General features: G+C 33.8%; 1 protein-coding gene and 1 long non-coding RNA gene across 5 annotated transcripts in view; one reads left to right on the top strand and one right to left on the bottom strand.

The window, feature by feature from the left end:
* The window catches only part of ELAVL2 (ELAV like RNA binding protein 2), a 177,377-nt gene that overhangs the window by 134,187 nt on the left and 20,358 nt on the right, over nt 1-22,832 (bottom strand). The gene's annotated exons all lie outside the window — the stretch shown is intronic.
* Nucleotides 1-22,832, top strand: part of LOC141503505 (uncharacterized) — a 67,510-nt gene that overhangs the window by 24,501 nt on the left and 20,177 nt on the right. For both annotated transcript variants that reach the window (XR_012472866.1, XR_012472865.1), the window contains 3 exons: nt 753-859; nt 17,679-17,781; nt 21,645-21,699. This is a non-coding gene — a long non-coding RNA (uncharacterized LOC141503505). The remainder of the gene's footprint in view (nt 1-752; nt 860-17,678; nt 17,782-21,644; nt 21,700-22,832) is intronic.

The raw sequence follows: 22,832 nt of genomic DNA, 5'->3' as shown, positions 1-22,832 counted from the left end.
ACAAGCCTCTTGTCAAAAAGAAGTCCAGAAACACAAATATGGACAATCTCTTAAAGACCTAAATGCTGTCAGGACTAAAATTTCACAGTAGTGAAAGATACTATGTATTCCAATAGTCAACAATCATTGTCTGCTATTTGCCAGGCACTGCACTAAGCAATTAAGATATTCTTGAGGAACATACATTCCTAAGATATTCTTGAGGAACACATTCTGTCAAAGGAATGTCAATCTATTTAAATATAAATAGAATAAACCAAGAAAGGTATTGGGAGAAAGGATATTAACAGTGGGGAATAAGAAGAAATCAGAAAATATATTATGTAAAAAACAATATGGGAACAGAGTCTTGAATAGAGGATTCTATGAGGCAGAGATTTTCAGCATGTGGGACAGGAAAGAGAAAATTGTTGACCAGCAAAGTTATGAAGACAGAAGATGGAGGTCTATGCATTAGAAACAAAAAGATGAAATGTAGAGACCAAGAAATAGTAATGCATAATTAGGTTTACAGAGAAGTTGATATCAGGATGCCACATAGGGGAAAAGGGAACCACTGGACATTGCCTAGATAGTAATAACTAATCAAGTACCTTAAGTGGTACTTGGGATCCAAAGACAGAAAGGAAAGAGGCTCTGTCATTTAGGGTCAGAAAGGGAATGAGTGGTAACAAGTGATACCTCTGTAAAGATATTAGGACAGGTGATGGATATGAAACATCATCAGGATTCTCCATCTGCTTCATGTAAAGGGGGTTATCTGAACAGAAGTTGGCAAGAGTTCAAACCAAGATGATATTCATGAAACAGAGGAGTCAGTTGAGAAAAATTGGATAAGTAGAAGAAAAGGCAAAATCTGGTAAGTAATACAAACTTTTCTTAAGTAACTGGATTCTCAGAATAAAAAAACATAGGAAATATACTTAAACAATATTTGGCTAAACTATCAATTATTATTTAAAATATACACAGCTTAAATATGACACTTGTGCTATTTAAGTTTAGCATTTAACTATTCTTTTACACATACCTTTTTTAAAAGGTTACTTGCTACATAATACACCATTTTGGTGTTTGTTTATAAGATCACTGCCAAGTAAAGAGTTGAACCAGAGGGAGGATTTCCTCCTTATTTATGCATGGATAATCTATCTTCTCATTAAACAAGGTTAAACAATACATTTTCAAAAATTTTAGTGTTATATTTTATAGGTCAATTAAAATATAGGAATTCCCTCAACAAAAATCCCTAACAGAATGTCATTAAGTAAAAAAATCTGAAACTTTATAGTGACAAATTTCACCACCTCAAGACACCCATGTAATTTTTCAGCTCACACTGAAAAAGTTCTTCCCTATATTAAGTCAAAATTTGTCTCTCTCCCTCACTGAGCTTAATTCTACCATAAGAAGTACAAAATACTATCTAATACCTATTAAAAATAACAGCCCTATCTGTGATGGAAAATATCATCTGTATCCAGAGAAAGAAATGTGGAGTTTGAAGACCAAGGACTATTACTATTATCTTTAATTTAGGGAGAAAAACTGCTATATTATTATGTAATCTTGCTATCTCTTATACTTTACTTTTCTTCTTTAAGGATATGATTTCTCTCTCATCACATTCAATTTGGATCAATGTATACCATGGAAACAATGTAAAGACTGGCAAATTGCCTTCTGTGGGAGTGGAAGGGGAGCAAGATTAGGGGGGAAATTGTAAAATTCAAAATAAATAAAATCTTTTAAAAGTAAAAAAAAAAAAAAGGGGGGGGGGGCAGCTAGGTGGCACAGTGGATAAAGCACCGGCCCTGGAGTCAGGAGTACCTGTGTTCAAATTCTACTATTACCTAGCTGTGTGGCCTTGGGCAAACCACTTAACCCCATTTGCCTTGCAAAATCCTAAAATAAATAAATGAATGAATGAATAACAGCCCTTCCAATACTTAGAAGCAGACATCATACTTTGAACCCCTATTCCACGTGTCTTCATTACTTCTCTCATGGAGCTAAATATCTCTAATTTTACTTAATCTATTACCCTTCCCACTTCTTTCTGTCTTCCTTGAGGCATAATTCATCTTATCAATGTGTCTTCCAAAACTGAATACTACCTTATGCCAGATGGGGTACAGAGAACCTCTCCCCTTGAACACTTTGATAAAGAAACGGTCACAACAGCTTTTGGATTGCCACATGCTAAACTATTAAATAAATCCTAGGACAAAATGATCCTAAATCTTTTTTTCCTCAAAAAAAATCTCTACTTAGGCTTATCTTCCACCATCCTGTAATTCTGAATATGATTTTCCTTGAATCTAAGAATATTCCTTATCTTTATTTGAATCTTCTGTCTCCACTACATCCTAAATTGACTGAGTGATCCTGAGCAAGTTACTTGATCCCCTCGATCACAATGACCTATATTAGTCACTGAATACTAATATTTCCCTATATAAAGCTCTGGTTAAAAACAAAAACGAACACACACACACACACACACACACACACACACACACACACACACACAACACCATCCAGGAAACAAGTTTCTTCAAATGTTTAGGGGGAAAAAGTACTCCTGGACAATTTTGTCTACCCAACAAAAAGCATCTCTGCCAAGGGATCATCAGTTCTATGTACCAGTCAAAAATCAAAGAAAAGTTACTCATGTTAATGACCAATCACAAAACTGCATACCATATGCTTTAAATAGGAAAGGTACTAAACTTAAATTATGTGCTATTGACTCAAGATAATGAAAGAAAGGGAATTTAGATAAACAAAAAAATCTATTACAAAAATTTGCACATTAAAAATTAAATTTCACTGCTTCCTTTATTATGTCCTTTTCTCCTCCCCTCAAAATCCTTTGTAAGATGTGAAATAGACAATAATTCAACGCATCTATTTTTTTTAATTATTCTCTCCCTCTGATGTTTGCAATCAAAGTTTCTCTTCATTCTTTTTAAAACTACCATCCTAATTCAGGCCTTTATTCCATTAGACCTGGACTGACTTTGAATGGTTGACCTCCTAGAATAACCAACAAAATAATTAAAACAGATTTGTTTAAACCATTCTTTTGTCACAATATTACCAAAATGTTTCTCTTACCTCCACTCTCCGGGTCACTTACCTCCAAAAAAGTCTTAGAAAAGTCTTTCCAAATCCTCAAACTTGTTTTACCTCATTTCTGATTGATTTGTATCAAATTAGTAGGAACTTTTACCTTACTATGAAATTCCAAGGAATTAGAATATGTTTGACATTCCACCAGTTACATAAAATTTTAAAAGGTTTGGTTTTCTTGGGAGCCTTGCATGGCTCAGAATATTCAGTATTTGCTGGTCAAACAAATAATGTGGATACCACAAGAGCATTTTTAGATGAAGGTGCTAAAATAAGTCCCAAATGGTGAGCAGAATAAACAAAATCAAGGCTAAAGTTGCATTCCAATTCTTCATTCTTCCTCCCTCTTCTGCCTAATTGGAATACCGAACTCCTGAAGTGCTGGACCTTCAACTTCCCATTCAAAGGGTTCTGTTAAAAAACCAGCTTTTCCCAAGACAGATTGTTTAAACAAATGCAAAATATTCTTGCAGAGAAAAAAAGCAAGCTGTCACTAGAACACTTTAAGAGCAGCTTAAGACAAGGAAAATTTAATAAGATGGGGGAGGGGGAAAGATTTTTCCATTGTTCCAATTATTCTTGGGAAAATAATTTCTTTTTAACAAAAAAGAATGGAATTTCTATGATTTAAATTGATGTAGAGAAGTTACAGTGAGGAAAGTCATACTGATGCAAGGATGTTTTCACCTATGTTACCATTTTTTTCATCTTAAAGAGTCTGGACATTAAGAGGTTAAGAAACTTGTCTAAAGATCACAAAGCCTTGAAGAACCTAGGTCCTTCCTGATTCCAGGACAACCTTCCTAGCCACTACACATCATACAGCCTCTCAAAGAAGAAGAAAATTATTCTACAATCAGATGTAGAATATTTTACTATGCTCTAACAATTGAAAAATTGTGATTAAAAATTCTTGGATAAACTCTAATCTTTTCTTTTTTGAAATTATATTTCAAGACAATTTGGTAGTACCACAAAAGATAAGAAAAAATGTCCTAACAAAGATAATAAAAATGAGGGGCGGCTAGGTGGCGCAGTGGACAAAGCACCAGCCTTGGAGTCAGGATTACCTGGGTTCAAATCCAGTCTCAGACACTTAGTAATTACCTAGCTGTGTGGCCTTGGGAAAGCCACTTAACCCCATTTGCTTTACAAAAACCTAAAAAAAAAAAAAAAAAAAAGATAATAAAAATGAAATACATCTAAGAAGTTTGTGTTCCCACTCTCCTCATGACAATGATTTCTGAGGCATGCTTTGCATTATATATAAAAATATCTATCACGGGGCTGCTAGGTGGCACAGTGGACAGAGCACCAGCCCTGGAGTCAGGACTACCTGAGTTCAAATCCGGCCTCAGACACTTAATAATTACCTAGCTGTGTGGCCTTTGGCAAGCCCCATAACCCCATTTGCCTTGCAAAAAAAATTTTTTTTAAATAAAATATCACAAATTTAAATATTCTAATAAGAATTCCTATTTTCATAACTATTCTTTCTTCTTTGAAATTTCATAGTTCTCACACATAAGTAGATACCCTTTTCCCCATCTCCCCATCCATCTCTTAACTTATTGAGACCTTTTACTCTAACAAGACCTACTGGATGCTAGACAACATCACTTCTTTCTACATCTTTCATAGAAAACCGCAGTTTTCTTCAAAACATGAAGACCAAATTAAGAGTCTAATTTCCAAAGATCATACTGAATATGTGTACTGACTCAGTTTTAAAAGTGTGGGGGGCTTATATAGAAGGTGTCTGTGTCAGAACATCTAAATGAGTCAATAAGAAGAAAAATAAATCACTGTCCTAAGAAATGCACGGTCTGGTCTGGGTATTATAGTTTAAAATCTGACACAAAAAGTACAGTGGGAGGTGATCATGTTTCAGATTACCATTTCAGAACAACATCCTCAGACGAAGAATTTATTTAAGATTCTCAGAACTGAAATAGACTAAAATCTAAAGGAACTTTAAAGTTATAGAAGTATATTTTGTGTTCATTTTTGTGTTCATTTTTGTGTTCATTTCAAAACTCGCATTGAAGTAAGGCATTTAACGTTAATGCGTCTACTCCAATTGAACTAACCTATTTTGGTTCAGCATTTCTATAGCATAATTTTCCCGCAAGTGCTCTACAATCATTTTTAATATTAACTATGCTTTTTCATTACATAACCAAAAAAAATCCCAGGAAAATAAGGTATTTACGTACATATATACATACACATATATATACACACACACACACACACACAATCATCGTCATCAAGGTTCCAAATCATTTTCTCTTTTCTTTTTTTCCTAAGACATGATGCCTCCCATGGTGTTGGGGGGGGGCAGGGAAGGGGAACAAGCTGAAAAGCGTTCCTCTTTCTAATTGACTCAAGTTTGCTTGCTTTAAAGCATTCAAAAATAATAAAATGCTTTTAGGGTTGAAAACAAAAGACATTTCATCTAAACCTTCCTAGTATGAGTACAAAAGTATAATTGCTATCATACAAAGGGAACAATGTTATTTGTGGTCAATATGGGGGGAGAACAAGACTAAAGTCTTGCTCCATCTCAAGCTTTCTGTTTCTTATCAAGGATCCCTTACAAATATGAAAACCTATTACAGATCGAGCTCTTCCTGCCAATAAACTACTGCTTCTTTTTAAAAGCCTTCTCCCTTGGCCGCCCCCCATATTTATTATCCATTTAAAGATGGATCTGAACCACAGCTTCTGACTTTTGAGACCATGACATAAAAGAACTCTCTCACCTACTCTCCCCTTCAAAAAAAAATCAATTTTTTCAATTAAGATGAAAACCTAATGAAAGCTGAGATCATTCTTCTGAAAACCAAACATTGCTCAGAGGCAGGCCATAGCTACATAATCTTGCTTTGTGGTTTTCCAATTCCTCAATTTAAAATTCAATTGCTTTACTTCTATGATCCAAAGATTTATGATTTGCCATACTGAAAAAAAATTATTTCCTATAGCTAATGTTTTGCCGAGTTGGGGGCAGTATTGATTTATTGCTGAATTCAAGCAACACTTCAGTGTTTTCCCTTACTGGGCGAACACTGAACAAAACCACTTGTATAATTGTATATCCCTTCAAAATAATTATTTTAAAAACAAGTGTGCAAGATGTATATTTCAATGCTTCTGAGAATTATTGTAAAATGTGAAAATACACTGTGCTGACTCATCATAATAATCAACAGAATGTTGCCCCAAATGTTGGGGATGCATTAAACTGAACAACTCTGAGTATAAGTCATTCCATCCTCCCTACCACTCCTCATCCCCAACTCCAAATCTAGAATCTTTCAATTTGTGAACTGTCATCTATATCCACCAAAGAAAGCTAAAGTAATTGTCTTTGAACATTTATAATAGTGATACCATTGGTCTACATTTCTCTAGCTAAAATAGCTAACCATATTCTATTGTTATTAGTGAAACAAGTCTAAAATTAAAAAAAAAAGAAAGAACATAAATACCTCTATTTGGTCCCATATTATAGATGATAGGGGTTGAGTAATTTGGAACCGATCAAAAACCAAAAAATAATAATAATAATAACAATAATTTATTCAGTTCAACCAAAAGGAATCCAAGGCAACCCCAACGACTAATTGAGAAAAAGATATTTTAATCAAACTTGTTTACATAAAAGGAGGATCTAAAAATAACCAAAATATGAACTTAAAAGTGCCATAAAATTCAAAAACAAATCCCAGATAGTTAATAGTCCCTTACCCCTTTTCCTTTTAACATCATTGTCTGGATAAAGTTGAATGACTGTAATAAGGAAACAGAATAAATGCTAACATGTCTTCTGATATATCCAATCCTAAATCTAACTTGGGGGATTTTTAGGGGAACTAAAAATAAAAATTCCAATCATTATACCATTTAATTTTGACATTAGCTATTGCCTCCCATGTCAACTTTTATTCATCAACTCAATTCTATGGATCATTATTTGTTCAATGTCCATCAGAAATATCATGAGAGAAAAGTGTATTTTTAAAAACCAGAATAGAAAATGAATGCAGCTTTTGCATCAGATCAAAAGACATGGGTTCAAATCTTGGTTCTGCTACTAAGTATGAAATTTGGAGCAGAACAGGTCTCTTCTCCCTGGGTCTTAGATTCCTAACATATAGATCTTTCAATTAGATGATCTCCAATGTCCCTTTTTCATACTATACGTATAATTCCCACAAGCCAATCTGGCCAGAAATATTAGATTGCAAAAACAGCTACCTTAATCTGTTCCCTTTTAAAAATGAGCATCCTATGATATCCTATTGGCGCGTGTGTTTGTGTAAAATGGACCTCTTCTGAACCTCTTTTCAGAAAGTGTCTAGTTCTCACTCTCCCTAATATACAGATACACAAACATTTTAAATAAATGGAGACACCTACTTAAGTAACGTTTTTAGAAAGTTCCGCAAGGACTTAGGCATTTTCAAATTGCAAACTAAATATACCCTTCCCTTCCTAAATTGCCCATGCCCCTTCTAACCCTTCTTTGTACTGTCTTAGGCCAGTCCTACAGCTCTGACTTCACTTTCCACAATCTCCCCAGGGTTAGCCAATTTGGTTCTATCTTGTCCTCTCCTTTCCACTCTCTTACCCCCCTTATTTTAACAATGTTCCTCCCTTGCCAAAGGTAAAATCCAGATTGCTCCCACAATTCATCTCCTTAGCTCCTATTCATAAGCTTTCACTGCATCAAGGCAATTCTTTTTATTCCTCCCTTATTGGTTCCCTATTTTATTCCTCAATGAATCTACTCCAAACCTTCTCAAGCCTCCCTCATTTTCCTACTCCCACCCCTCTTATCTGAGTACCCTGACTCTTATTTTAATGGGGAGGGGGAACTGACATCATCCATTCAATGATGACTCTTCATATTAAAGTCACATGACTTTTCCTTAACCTAGTCTCTGAGAAAGATGTGGCCCTTGTCAGTGACAAGGACAACACTATTATCTCTCTAATAGACGACATTCTCAATTATCTTTTAAATCCTGTTACACATTATTCCTCTCCCATTTTCTACAAAAACAGCAAAAATGGCTTTCCCTTTGTCTCTCACACGAAATTCTCCATCTTCCACCCATTTTTCAATATTTGATTCCATGCCTAAAATTCATACTCTCTTCTTTCAACAGAAACATCCATCATATCTGTAGTGGCAACTAGATGATGCAGTAAATATAGCATAAGGCCTAGAGACCAGAATACCCAAGTTCAAATCCACCTGCAGACAATAACTGAGTGACACTGGGGGAAGTAATTCAACCTCTGTTTGCCTCTATTTATTCATCTTTAAATTAAGGATGATAATAGTACTACCTTTCAAATGAGATCATTGTTGTAAAAATTGTTTGCAGTTCCTATCACAGGAACACTTCAAATGTCTGGTCGCAGACTGAATTGCAGTAGATGACCTAGTCACCTACTTTGCTGAGAGTATATCCCATGAAAGAAGTCTTATTTTCTCAAAATTCAACATCACCTATATTTTCCCCTTCATATCTCCTGCTCCATGCTAAGGTCAATCCTTTTACCTGCAACCCTGGATGCCATCACTTCCTGTTTCTTTTGGATCCTTGCCCCCATGATTTCATTAGCACCAAGAATGTTTGCATGGAAAAATTGCCTCCCTTAATGCTTGAACCTTCTCTACAACTTTAAAGTATTAAGTGTTTCCCTGAACTGGGAAGTTAAATGTCTTGCCTTGTGTTATCTAGCCAGGATATTGTCAGAAATGGGACATGAATCAGGTTTTTCCTACTTACAAAGTAAGATCTCTATCCATTCTCTTACACTGGCCTCATTCCCTCATAATATTTCAAGCTCCAATTTTCTAAGGACCTAAAATATGTTCAAATTTTTCCATTTCTCACCCCACGCTCTATCTCCAGTCTTCTCTTAAGTCTCTATCTCATTCTGTTGTCTATATTTTACATTTTCTTATTCACCAATTTACTGAAATTTTACCAAGATCCTGATTGGCTTCCTATTCGCAAAATCCATTAACCTTTATTTAACCCTCAACTTCCCAGATACTGTAGAGTCTTCAGGATATCCTTTTCTCCCTTGACTTCAAAGATCTTAAGCTTTCTCAGTGTTCATTAATACCTCCCAAATTGTTGCTCCTGTCTTTTTTCTGGAAACTCAAGCTCTCAATTCAATCTCTGTCTAGATCACATTTAAATCAATATAGTATATACACTAGAGTGTTAAACATGGAGTTAGAAATTTGAGGGTTCAAATTCTGCTTCAGATAGTTGGGTGATCTTGGGGAAGTTACTTAATCTAAATATTAACTTCTTCCTTTATTAAGTCAAAGGCTCACTCTCAAAAACCTCCAAGGTTATTCCAACTCTAAATGTATGAATGACCTTTCCCAAATGGACAAAGAATACTCTAAAACTAAATGCTAATATGTTGAGGGACAGACACTAAGTGAAGCTTATTATGCTCTAGTTAAAGTTTCTATGCTTATTTTCCATATTTATCTTTATTTCAGATAAATAAAGATTAATTCCCAGACACTGGTGTTTAATAAGCAGCTCTCGTATCCAAGATTGAAAGGGACTGCCCATCATTAATTAGTCCATCTACTATTAAGAACCTCTAATTGCCTTACTACACTCTATGTTCCTTCCAGCTAGACACAGACTTCTTTAGAGAGCTAACAGTCAAACAAGAAATAGTCTGGAGAGTCAAAAATCCCTGCAAGTACTCTAGGTATTAACAAAAAAGGAGAATCTGGACTTTGTCAGCTTTCTTTCCTCTCAGTCCCAAATAAATGTTAGGTTTTCCCCAATAGTAGCTGCAGTAACAGAACCACTATCAACTCACAGTTTTATATCTAGCACTTGCAGATTACTATGACAAGCCGAAACTTTCCCTTTAACAATTCAATCAGATTCTTTCTGTCTCAGATTCCATGTCTCCTCAGCAAGATTATATCTGATTTTAAAGAGACCATAATATTTTTGGGTATTGAATAATGAGAACCACATTTTGAGGCAAGTATATTCAAATTTCTTGCCAAAGATGATAAAGGAAAATACAAGGTTAATTGCAATTTTAATGAAATTTACCTAAATCTTAAGAGTCAGGATAATGTATCTGTACAATCTAGGAAGAAGTATACAGGCAGTTAGCTAGGAGGCTTAGGGGATAGACTGCCAGGAATAATCAAGAAAACTTGAATTCAGGGCAGCTAGGTGGTAAAGTGTATACAGCACTGGTCCTGGAGTCAAGAGGACCCAAGTTCAAATTGGACCCCAGACATTTAATATAATCACCTAGTGTATGAACTTGGGCAAATCACTTAACCCCATTGACTTGCAAAATAAAACAAAAACAAGAAAGCGAGTTCAAATCTGACCTCAGACCCTGGGTAAGTCACTTAGTGCTATCTGGCTCAGTCACCTCTTATAGAAAAAGGGAATAATAATGGCATCTACCTCACAAGGGTAGTGAGGATCAAATGAGATAATTGATAAAGCACTTGGCTGGCACTGTGTCTGGCACATAATAAATGCCGTGTAAATGTTAACTACTATTAGATTTTATTAAGCACAAATATTTATTAATAACTAGGATTACGAGTTAAAAGAATGAAATAATCCCTATTGAAAATGAGTCTGTATTGCAATGGCAGAAAAATGTTGGCATCCAAAGTATTACTTTTTAAATCAATGTACTTATTAAGTGCCCTTATTCCTTCCTTTCCCAAGTCCTAAAGCAGTCACCTCAAATTCAACTAGAATCATTGCCATTAGTTTGTATGTAAGGATTCCCACAGGACACATATTGACTTTAGTTTTAAAATGAAATATTATATCTATGTTTTATTGTATTTTTATTTTCTTAAGTATTTCACAATTAATATTTAAATCTGATTGGGCAGCACTGGGAAGACTTGAGCCAGCTATCTAACACCTTTGCCCTGCAGCATGCTGTATTTTAAGAAGATGTCAGTTATGCTTCTTTATGACAACTTTGATTGGAACATGTTACTTTCAATCATCACGGGGCACAGCAAGACAAAGTCCTTACTAGTGTCACAGACCTAGAAAATTTATTAAGTCTGGCCCTTCATTTTACAGATGAAGAAACTGAGGGACAAATAGGTTGAAGTCCAAATCCAGTACAAAATAAATATTAAGAATAAATATGGCACTTCTGATGCAACAAGTCACATTCTTGAGTATTCTTGAATTTATGTGCCAGGATTCTCTGATTCTTCCAGTGGATTATGGCACTTTAGACTCATGTGAAATAAAGAGCAAGTGGTAGTATATTTATACATTGACCATGTAATTATTTATGGATACAGCTGACAGTTAACCTAAAAAAATACCTAAGAATGCTTAGCACTCTGGAGATTTAAGGAATCTAATTATTTTTTGTTGCCCAAGAGAAATATAGAAGCTTTTTTTTAAGAGAAACTCCACAGACTGTATACTACATTATTTAGAATTCTCCAGATTTATACATCTTCATTCTAAAAAATCCTATTTCAGTTTTATAACACATCTACTTGAATTCTTCCAAGGAAATTTCATCACCAAAAAGATATCCTTTTTTCCTTTATCTTGTGCTCTCTCTCCCAATCAAAATTATAAACTAGTTTTTAAATTTATAAAATAGTAACAAGCACAAAAATACAATATGTAACAAGAACAATGACTGTAGTTCCCTGAATATATGACTATATACAGTTGTGTATTTTCTCATTTGTAAGGAGAAATTGATGATTACAATATAGTAAAGAAAAGAGTATGGCTAGCCTTAAGAGTGCCATAAGAGGCAACATAGGATAACGAATACAGAGTTAGCTTCGCAGCCAGGAAGACCTGGGGTTATCTTACCTCTGACATTTATACCAGCTATGTGACTAGAAAAATCATTTAAACTCTCAGAAAGCTAAGATTATAACCACAGATAAGATGCACACCTGAATTGCTGGAGAGCTTTCCTATTCCACTGAAATCACAGCCTCAGTCTTTATTATAGAGGGTCAAAGAAATGAAAGCTATTATTATATTATTACGTAATGAACATCACTATACAGTAGCAATATACACAATATAGCTTTGATTTCACTTTTTACAAATTTAGTTACATTTCAAAAATCAATCAATAAATAAAACTTTCAACTCTCCAAATTCTTCCACATAAAAACTCAAGAGCATTGCCTCGGAGGGAATGTAGAATGGGTTGGGAGTGGGGGCATACACATACACACACACACACACACACACACACACACAGATGTAAAACTTTCTAAATCCAGAAAGAAGGGGCAAGAGGATAGATAAGGTAAGGAGAAAGAAAGGGAAGGACTCTTAAGAGGGCAAGGTAAAGGGTAAGCGTAAAGAAGATGATGAGTATGGGCAGCTAGGTGGCACAGTGGCTATGACAGAGCACCAGTCCTGGAGTCAGGAAGGACCCGAGCTGAAGTGCAGCCTCAGATACTTAATGACTGCCCTAGCTGTATCACCTTGAGTAATCATTTAACCCCACTGCTTTAATCAAATAAAAAAAAAATTTAAAGCTGATGAGGGATAGGAATATAGTGAAAAAAGACAGGAAAATGGGAAAGAGGAAAATATACAAGTAATCATACCTTAGACTATAAATGGAATGAATTTTCTCATGAAATGGTAATTGATAGCAGATTAAAAGTTTGAATTCAACAATGTTGCTTTCGGGAAATGCTAAAAATGAGATACACGCAAACATAAAATGAAGGTCAGGGGTAAAATGTATCACATAAGAAAGCAGGGGAAGGAATCATGATCTCAAAGTTAAAACTGAAATAGATTTAATCAAAAGAGAAAAACAGGGAAGCTACATTATACATCATATACTATTCAATACTGTTTTAGATTATTTAAAATAACTAGAATGTGTAAAATATCTGAGTGTATCTGCCAAAAGACATATGAATTCTAAGATAATCATAAAACACTTTATACAAATAAGTTAGATCTAAAAAATTTGTTCATTAGTAGGAAAAACTAATTTGATTTAAAAATGACAATTTCATCTATTTGTGTAATGTTACCTTAATTAAATTACTAAAAAACACAAATAAACATAAGTAACACAAACTTAAGAAAAAGATCAGGAACTGCAAAGAAACAGGGGGCGGGGGGGGGGGGAGATGTCAAGGAAGCAGATTCCTTAAGATCAGACCTTAATAATCAATATCATAAGGTTAGAGCATTGAAGCATAAAATGTATAATTTTATTTAATTTTATTTAAAATTGTCTTATTTAAATAAAATCTACAGTCTAGAATGGAAGGAAAGCAAAAACGGGGAAAACTAGAATAAATAGAACTAGATAAAACTAGATAAAAACTAGATAAAACTAGAAAAATAGAATGTCATTGAGTTGGAATATCATTGTGGTGAAGGAAAACTCTGACCTTGTTAATTTAAAAGAAAAACACAGTAAGACATGGTCTTATGAAAGAAGATGCTATCTACCCCTTCAGAGAAACAAATGACAAGTGGAAATAAGCATAGTACCGTCTTAGGCATAAGAATGAATATATAAGAATATAGAAGTGCATGTGTGTGTGTGTGTGTGTGTGTATACACACACACACACACACACACATCTATCTAAGTGTGTGTATATATCTATGTTTAAATTTGCGATTAGTTGTGGCCTTCTTTTGTTGGGGGGAGAACAGGAAGGAGAAAAAATAAAAAGCAGAGAAAACCTAGAAGGAAGCAAAGCTGGACACTTTGAAAACAATGTATAATATGTATTAGGTTTTCTTTAAATGGAAATTTAGTGCTTTATATTGAAATCTCTGTTCTACTATATACATGACAATGTTTTTTCTTTTATGTTTATAATAAATATAAGAACTTAAAAAATAAATCTTATCAGCTTGTTTATGACATGATTTCCTTCTACAAATACAGTAGAGAAAATATAAAAACGGACTGATTATTTGTAGTTTTATTTCAGTTACCTATAAAATCAAAAGACTATATAAGGCAAACTAGCTACAAACTCCAAATCTAGACACTTATTAATCCCATTTCATTTCTTCTACTCTATGATTCTAGCCATATATGTATATGTATATGAATGCTGATCATCATGTTCTCTTGAAGTCTTTACACTAGAAGTATATATTATAGAGTTTTTATAAGATTGAATAGGTTTTTCTATTACCTGTATGTACATAGGTTATTTCAAAACTCTTTAGTCTTATCAACTTCAATTCAAACCCCATATAATACAACTTCTTTCTTGGACATTTCTAGTTGAATATACCATCACCTCAAACACATGATGAAAAAGATTGTTATTAGAGAACGAATTATCTTCCCCCAAAACCAGATCTCCCTCCCAACTTTCCCCGTGTCAACAGTTCTGCCATGTTTCTTAATACCTCAGCATTAAAGTTGAAAACTAATTTTTGATTTCTATCTAACGTCCATTGGTAGAAAAATCAAGTTGTTCACATGCAGTTGTTCTTTCCAATGCTATTGTCATCATCTTCATTTAGGCCTCTATTGATCTTGTACCCCATTACTGCAATAACTTAACTGGTTTCTCTCATTCCATATTCCTACTCCAATACATCCAACATACTTCTATGCTTGATTAACCTTTCTTAACCACCACTTTCATCATATCACCATGCACTGCAATAACATTTAGTAGTTCCTTACCTAATGAATCAAGTCAAAATTGCTTGGATAATATGCTCCATAATCTGAACCTACACCCCTGATATTTATCCTTTTTTCCCTGTCTCACAAATAAAATTGTTTTCATTTCCATCTTGCTGTTTTTGATCATATAATTTTACTTGCTTGGGTAGTACTAATCACATCCCTATGCATCTTCAAAATTAGAACCATTTCACATCTTCCATGACACATTCCTCTCACATAATCTCGACGATATTTTCTTATTTGCGGTCACATGCTATGTTTCAGGTTTATTCCAGTGATTTGTTGTTTAAAATGATGAGAGCTATATTATTTTTCTATATCCCCATCAAGTCTATCATGTTGGCATGTTTAAGAGGGACTGAATACTTACTTTCATGTGTTGGGGGGGATAAAGGATGTTCTAAAACTCCACTGAAGCACCTTGAAAAAGTTAAAAAGAGTGATAGGTTAAATGCTATGATATAAAGGACACTGATACAATAGACACCAACACAAAAATCAGAAGACCTTAGGTTCAAATCCCATTTCTGATATTGAATAAATCACAAACTCCCTGGGTCTCATTTTTCTCATCCATAAAAGGAAATTTCTAGAATAGAACTACACAAGGCGAATTGTCTTCCTGATTTCATTAGAAGAACATTCCATGACATTACAAGAGAAAAGAAGATTTTGCATGAGTCTTCATATTTATTCATCAAAAGGCTTAATGCTATAGATTCTTTCAATTTGGTTATTCAGAAAACAAAAAGATGCCTTTATAGTTTGTGAAACTGATATCCCAATCAAGTATACTGAAAAATAGTTGAGTTCAGTGGAAAGAGAACTGACCTCCTAAGCACTGAATCCAAGTTTGAATCTCAATTCTGCTATCTTCCTAAATGACTTCAGATAAAACACTAAATTTTCTAGTCCTCAATTTCATTTGGACAACATCTCTAATATCCCTTCTTTTAAATTTTTAAAATATGCAACTTGTAAGTAACACATAATATGTAGTATCAAGAATTTCAGTCTAATGAAAGCATCCATTTAACAGAAGAAACATGGCTTTTTAAGGGTAGAACATAGGAACATTTCAATTTTTATAATTTAAAATTATAGCTGAGCAAAAACAGACAAATGGTTCTAACAATGCAATAACCAAAGTTTCCACATCCTGGTCACTATTAATGAAAAATGTCAAAAAGTTCCTGAAGTTTACCATTTTGAAAAGACTAGATATTAACAGGAGATATGATTTGTTAGGCTAAATATAGCCTTCATTAATGAGAAGTGACAGGATCACAACCTTGCTTTGATGAACTGCCAACATACCAGCAGCCTTCAATGAAAGATTGCCCATTAAACATACTGCAGTTTTAAAAGGAATTGCTTTAAAATAAACAACCCCAAAGTCAAGCAGGTCTACAACACACCAGATGGTGTTGCTCAACTTTAGAGAACATGTATGCATGCACGCACGCGCACACACACACACATACGTTAAGCATCACTTATCAATGTGTTTGTCTGAGTAACATGTTCTAAAATCCTAAAAGAAAAAAGGTCCCAGGAATAAAAAGTTATTCCTAACATTCATAAGAGACAGCACAGAATCAAAGTTCTTGCCCCTAATCCCCAGATAACTTAAGCTACCTTCTTCCAATCCTGGTTTAGGTGCAATTTAATACAGGAAATTTATAAACTATTTACTTCATAATGAGAAGCACCATTGGGGAAGGAGAGAGAAAGAAACAAATATCCTGGAGAATAAAAGATTTAGGAGTGGTAGCCCAAAGAGTAAATCTTTACTCAAGTATTTTTATACAAAAAATGATTTTAAGTTATGTAAACAAATACAACCCCAATCTTAACACCACAATCAAGTAAGCAACAGAAAGCTATGAAAGTCAACCTTTTCCTACATTGGTATAAAACTCACCAAGTAAGACATGTCCAAGAGACATGGTTAAGTCTCTTATCAGAGAGGTAAATGGTAATTGGCATAAATACAGGTTGTTTTATACTATAAATTGCTATTTGGTCTTCTGTTTGGTTTCTCTATCGCTGTAAAAATGGTTGATTTATAGGGAAGAAATGTATCTTGAAGGCCATCTAATCCCATTCCCTCACTTTACAGATAAGGAAATTGGGGCTAAATAGGTGATTTGCTCAAGATCAACCTGCCAAAAAGTCAAAACCTCATATAGTATGTTAAGGGGTAATCTTAAGAGTATTTTTATCTACACTGATAAATTAGTTGCTCAACTATTATTTTCTCATTTATAAAAACTTTTCCCAATGATCTCTGAGGTCTTTCTATATCTAAAACTGTAAATGTCTGATTCTGCATGATTATTAACCAAATTTCCTATTCCCTTGATTAAAATTTTACAATAGTGATTTTCAGCACAAATTCAAAGAGATTTATTAAGCACTTGTATTCTGAGCTCTGACTAAGAAGGTTCATAATAATCTATTGGAGGGGCAGCCAAGTGGCCCTGGCATCAGGAGGACCCAAGTTCAAATCTGACCTTAGACATAATAGATACCTAGTTGTGCAAGTGGTCAAGTCACTTAACCTAACTGCCTTTCAAAAACTAAAAAAATAAAATAATCATCATCATAATCTATTGGGAGTGTAGGGGGTGGGGAAGGGTATATAGCATAAGTCAACCTTGTCCTAGAAATTTTACACCAGCTGATGAAGCTATATAATGATCTGACTAAGGACGAATGAATGTAAAACTCAAATACTATCTTTAATAAAAAATTAATTAATTAAAAAGTAAAAAATAAAGACATGAAAACAATTTCCTTCAGCTCAGACTGAAATGTGAACTTCTATCAAACCTTACTTCAAGTAAAAGAAGAGAATATGAAAGTTTCAAAGGGCTTGGACTCATACAACGAAGCTGAGTTTGAGGTAAGAACAAAATTGTAACTAAGCAGATTAAGTTCTTTCAAAACTGAATGTCATAGCAAAATAAGCTCTCAAGTGCAGTCTAGTTTGAAAGGAAGAATGCCAAAATCTAAGGTTGAATATTAAAATGAGATCTGTACAAGTCTTTTACTGAAAAGATTTTTTTAATTTTTAAAAAATTTTTTAATTTTTAAATAAAAAAATTAAGACTGAATGTCTACTTTAGTCATCACTGTTTATAGACAGATCTTGAAATGTCCAACATCAATGAGTATCATATGCCTTTTGCTAATGCTAACATTCTATATCTTCTTTTTTCAACAAGTATGTCAAATAAATAAGCAAGTTTGATAAAGAAACCTTTCTCCTACTGCTACTATATTCCCAATCTCTACCTTTCTTTTGCTTTATAATTATTCTAAGTTGTTTCTCAATTCTTACTATATATTCTTCCTCTTAAATCCTCTAGTAAAGGTGGGAGGCTAGGTTTCCAAAGTAAAACAAAAACTTTGGCAAGTCTTACCATTCTCAAACAAATACAGGTCTAGGGATAGATTATCATGAAGGGCCATTTTTCTTTCTGACCAGAGGAACTCATAAAGACTTCAATCTCTGGAGTCAGAGGACTAGAGTTGAAATCTCTCACCTTTCACATTACTATTAATATGAATTTGGATGAGTCATTCTTGTGATTTCATTTTCCTTTATCTGCAAAATTAGGGAGTTCATTAGGGTGGCCTCTAGTCTATCTCTGCCATATTCAAACTATGATCAGGAACAGAAGGAAAGAAAGACACCAGTGAAAGAAGTACCCACACTAGTGAAATTCAGAGAGCTATTAAAGGACTTAAATTAGCATGGCAGGTAAGATGGCTCAGTGGATTGAGGAGTACCAGGAATGGAATCAGAATACTCATCTTTCTAAGTTCAAATCTAACTTCAGGTGCTTACTAGCTGAGCAATTATGGACAAGTTAAATACTTTGACTCAGTTTGTCATCAATAAAATGAGCTAGAAATGTCAAACCACTCCAGTATCTTTGCCAAAACAAACCCAAATGAGGCAACAAAGAATTGGATCCTGAACAACCAAAAAACTAAGATCCATTTAGTATATGAAATTTTTAGGGTTAAATGACTGTCTAAAAGCCAAGTCATTGTTTTAAAATAAACTAGGTTGTAGTATAGTGATGATATAAGTGGGTTAGGAATTATATAACCTGGGTTCAAATATCAGATATGTGTATTACAACCTCTAGAATGTTCAGCAGGTTATTTTACCTACTACAAGCCTCATTTTCCCTAATTGAAATAAAGGGTTGGACCAGATAACCCCTAAGTTTCTTCCAAGTGTAAATGATCCTCCAATCCTTAAGCAAAAAAATTAATACTCCAACTTCAGGTTTTAGCAGTACTTTTTAACAAAGAAACTAATGAGCTTTTTATCTCAAATTGATAATCTTTGCAGAGTAGAAATAATGGATCTAAAGTAATAAAGTAGGACTCAGTAATTTATAGGTAAACACTGACCTAGAGAGTCTAGAGGAGGGAGATTGAGGGAGTAAGGGAGGAGAGGTTCTACAGCTGCTCAAAAGACATTTCTAACTTAAAACGCTAAAATAGAAAGCATGTCAATTAAATTATAAACTTGGATAAGTTGGCTAACTTTCTTAAATTTTAGGATTCAAATTTGCACTAGAAATTTTGAGAAGCAATAGAACAGAAAATTACTCATTACTTAAACTCAGCTAATTTAGGGAACCAGGAATATAAAAGCCACTACTATTCAGCCTTGACATTCACTATGTAGGTTTTATGGGAGTAGATCTGTCTTTCTATGTTTTGTTGAGGCTGTTAAAATTAGTTAATATTCCTTTAAAACATATGCCTAGTAGGTGTTTGGAACTACATTTATAATGAGAAGCAGTACCAAAATTCAAAATTCACTGTGAAGACTACAAAGATCAGGAGTTGATACCAGGTAGGACAATAAAATAAGTTAAATGAAATATTCTACAAGAAGCAAAGATGAGAGGAATGACTGACTCATAATACTTACTGCCTGTGTCAAAGAACTTTCCTGAGCTTGAATTTCCTGATGTGTAAAAATGAAGATGATATCTATATGATTGATTCACCTAATAAATCTGGTGTGAAGATCACATGAAATTTACTTTAATTCAAAAATTCTTCTGTTGGAAATATACCTTAAAAGCTCTACATAAAGATTTCATATTAATTTTACTTCTAATAACAAAAACTAAAGCAACCTAAATTTCCTACAACATTAAGGACCACTAAAATTCAATTAAGATCATTAAGTGTGAAGAACAAACACTGACAGATTTTTCCTGAATCAACGGAAAGCAAAACAAAAGAACAGATTACATACAAATTAGAGTCAGATAAAAGAAAACTGAACAGAAATAATTCCAATAGAAGACAGAAGGAAAGGAAAAATTATGACACTTTATATATAAGGATGAATTCCATTTAGTAAAATGTTAATAGCTGAAAAGTAAATGTAATCAATGTTCAATATTGCTTATAATCTTTAGAAGATCAAATACAAAATAATTTGCAAACCTCTTAAAATGCTATATAAATGTCAGCAATTATTAATGTAAGATAGGGAAAGGGAGAGGATCTGATATTTTAAAAAAAATAAAGAATGAAATAAGGTAGGAAGTAAATTTTATGACATGATGTGACACAGTGCTACATTTAACACCAGGAATACTCTATTAGATTCAAGGATGATTGGAGTACTTGTCTGGATTACGTCTAGATGAGATTCCAAAATCTCAAAGTATAGAAAAATTTCTGTGATACAAAGCAAGTGCTTTTGCCCAAAGAGAAGGATTAGTTAAGAATGCATGTAAAAGTCATTAGACTTTTCAGAAAGAAAAGGGAGGAGGTGGAAGAAATTGAAAGATGAATAAAAGAAAGTCCTTCATCTCTCTGAGCTTTGGTTTCCTTACTGGTATTAACTTTTGAGTATAGAGAATGCCTCGAAGAAGAAAAACATCTTTTCAGAGACATTACAATTATTACCTCTACAAACAATAATAATGATAGAATGGACAAAGGGCATGCCTCAAGTTAATAATAAGACTTCCTTGGAAGTCCTGAGCCCATCTTACACATATTAGCTGCGTGAGATGGGTAACCTTAAAGCTAAGTTACAGAAGAGTCATGGGTTATATTAATATTAGTGAACTCTCAAGTGTGGAAACTCCCTGTACCATTTAAAAGCCTAGACAAAAATAATAAACTTATATTCAACATAATAGTAAAATAATATTCAAAGTCTTTTTGTCATAACCACTTTATGAGTTGAGATAATAATCATTACTACGCCCATTTTAGAGACAAGATAATGAAGGCTCATAATATTTACCTGGATCAAGGAAAAAGAGTTGTTATATTATGGAGTTTGGTTTCTTCATTCCAAGCACTTGCTTTCTGCTTTACTAAAATGCAAACAAGATATATTCCATCACTTACATATGAAAGGGGTGGCAGTTTCCTGGAGAACCTCTGAAAGTTTCAGAAGTTTTTAGTATTTCATTTCACTCAGTAAAGAAAGGTGAAGTGGTGAAATTTAGACCTCTCTAAAGAGATGAAGCCTGTTTCATTTAAAAGCCTGGAGGAGAAAAAATTTAGCATCTCACTCTAAAAAATGTTAATGTCCAAGTATACAGTAGGCTATAAAATAAGAATTCAATAGCTGATCAATTTCAAATTCTTATCAGTTACTCAAGTTTGAACATTTAAATTTATTATCCTAAATTCTGGCAAAGCTATTTCAACTTTCATCAACAGTAGAAGAACCTGCTCTAATTCTGGCTTCACTCAAATTTTCAGACTGAATCAAGTTTTGCAAAAACGGTACCTCCTTAAAGAGAAGAAAAAGAGAATGGTAAGGAGACCCTTTACATAAATACTTTGTAATTTTTTTTTACATTTCCCATCTATTTAAACAATTAGTTGAAATTTCTTAAGTAGCTATGTTTCCTTATTCTACCAGACTTACTTTTTGTGTCAAGGCAGCAGATAGAGCACCTGCCCTGGAGTCAGGAGTGCCTGAGTTCAAATCTGGCCTCAGACACTTAATAACTGCCTAGCCCAACTGTATGACCCCTAGGCAAATCACTTAACCCCACTTCCTTGCAAAAAAAAAAAAAAAAAGGCACGAAAAGCTAAAAAACTTCATTTCTGGTATTCAGGGAAGGTGAAAGCAATTGAGACCTCTTTATTTTCCCCTACATAAAACAACCAATCCTAAGATTCTTTTTTCATATTCCAAGTACAAGTATTGCAATAAACCAAAAAAACAGATTTTACATGAAAACTTGTTAACTTATTACATATATTTAAAAATATTAAATTCAACATAATAGTAAAATAATTGTTGTTTGTACAAAAATATTCATAGCAGCCCCGTTTGTGGTGGCAAAGAATTGGAAATTAAGTAAATGTCCTTCAATTGGGGAATGGCTTATCAAACTGTGGTATATGTATGTCATGGAACACTATTGTTCTATTAGAAACCAGGAGGGATGGGAATTCAGGGAAGCCTGGAGGGATTTGCATGAACTGATGCTGAGTGAGATGAGCAGAACCAGAAAAACACTGTACACCCTAACAGCAACATGGGGGCGATGATCAACCTTGATGGACTCACTCATTCCATCAGTGTAACCATCAGAGACAATTTGGGGCTGTCTGCAATGGAGAATACCATCTGTATCCAGAGAAACAACTGTGGAGTTTGAACAAAGACCAAGGACTATTACCTTAAATTTAGAAAAAAAAACCCTGCTATCTTACTGTCTGATCTTGCTATCTTTTATACTTTATGTTTCTTCCTTAAGGATATTTCTCTCTCATCACACTCAATTTGGATCAATATATACCATGGAAACAATGTAAAGACTGATAAATTGCCTGCTGTGGGGGGTGGGGGGAGGGAAGTAAGATTAGGGGAAAAATTGTAAGATTCTAAATAAAACTTTTTAAAAAATAAAAAATAAAATGATTATGAATTCAAAA

This window comes from Macrotis lagotis, chromosome X, assembly GCF_037893015.1.
Source record: "Macrotis lagotis isolate mMagLag1 chromosome X, bilby.v1.9.chrom.fasta, whole genome shotgun sequence".
Taxonomy (NCBI): Eukaryota; Metazoa; Chordata; class Mammalia; order Peramelemorphia; family Peramelidae; genus Macrotis; species Macrotis lagotis.
This window is presented reverse-complemented; position numbering and strand designations above follow the sequence as displayed.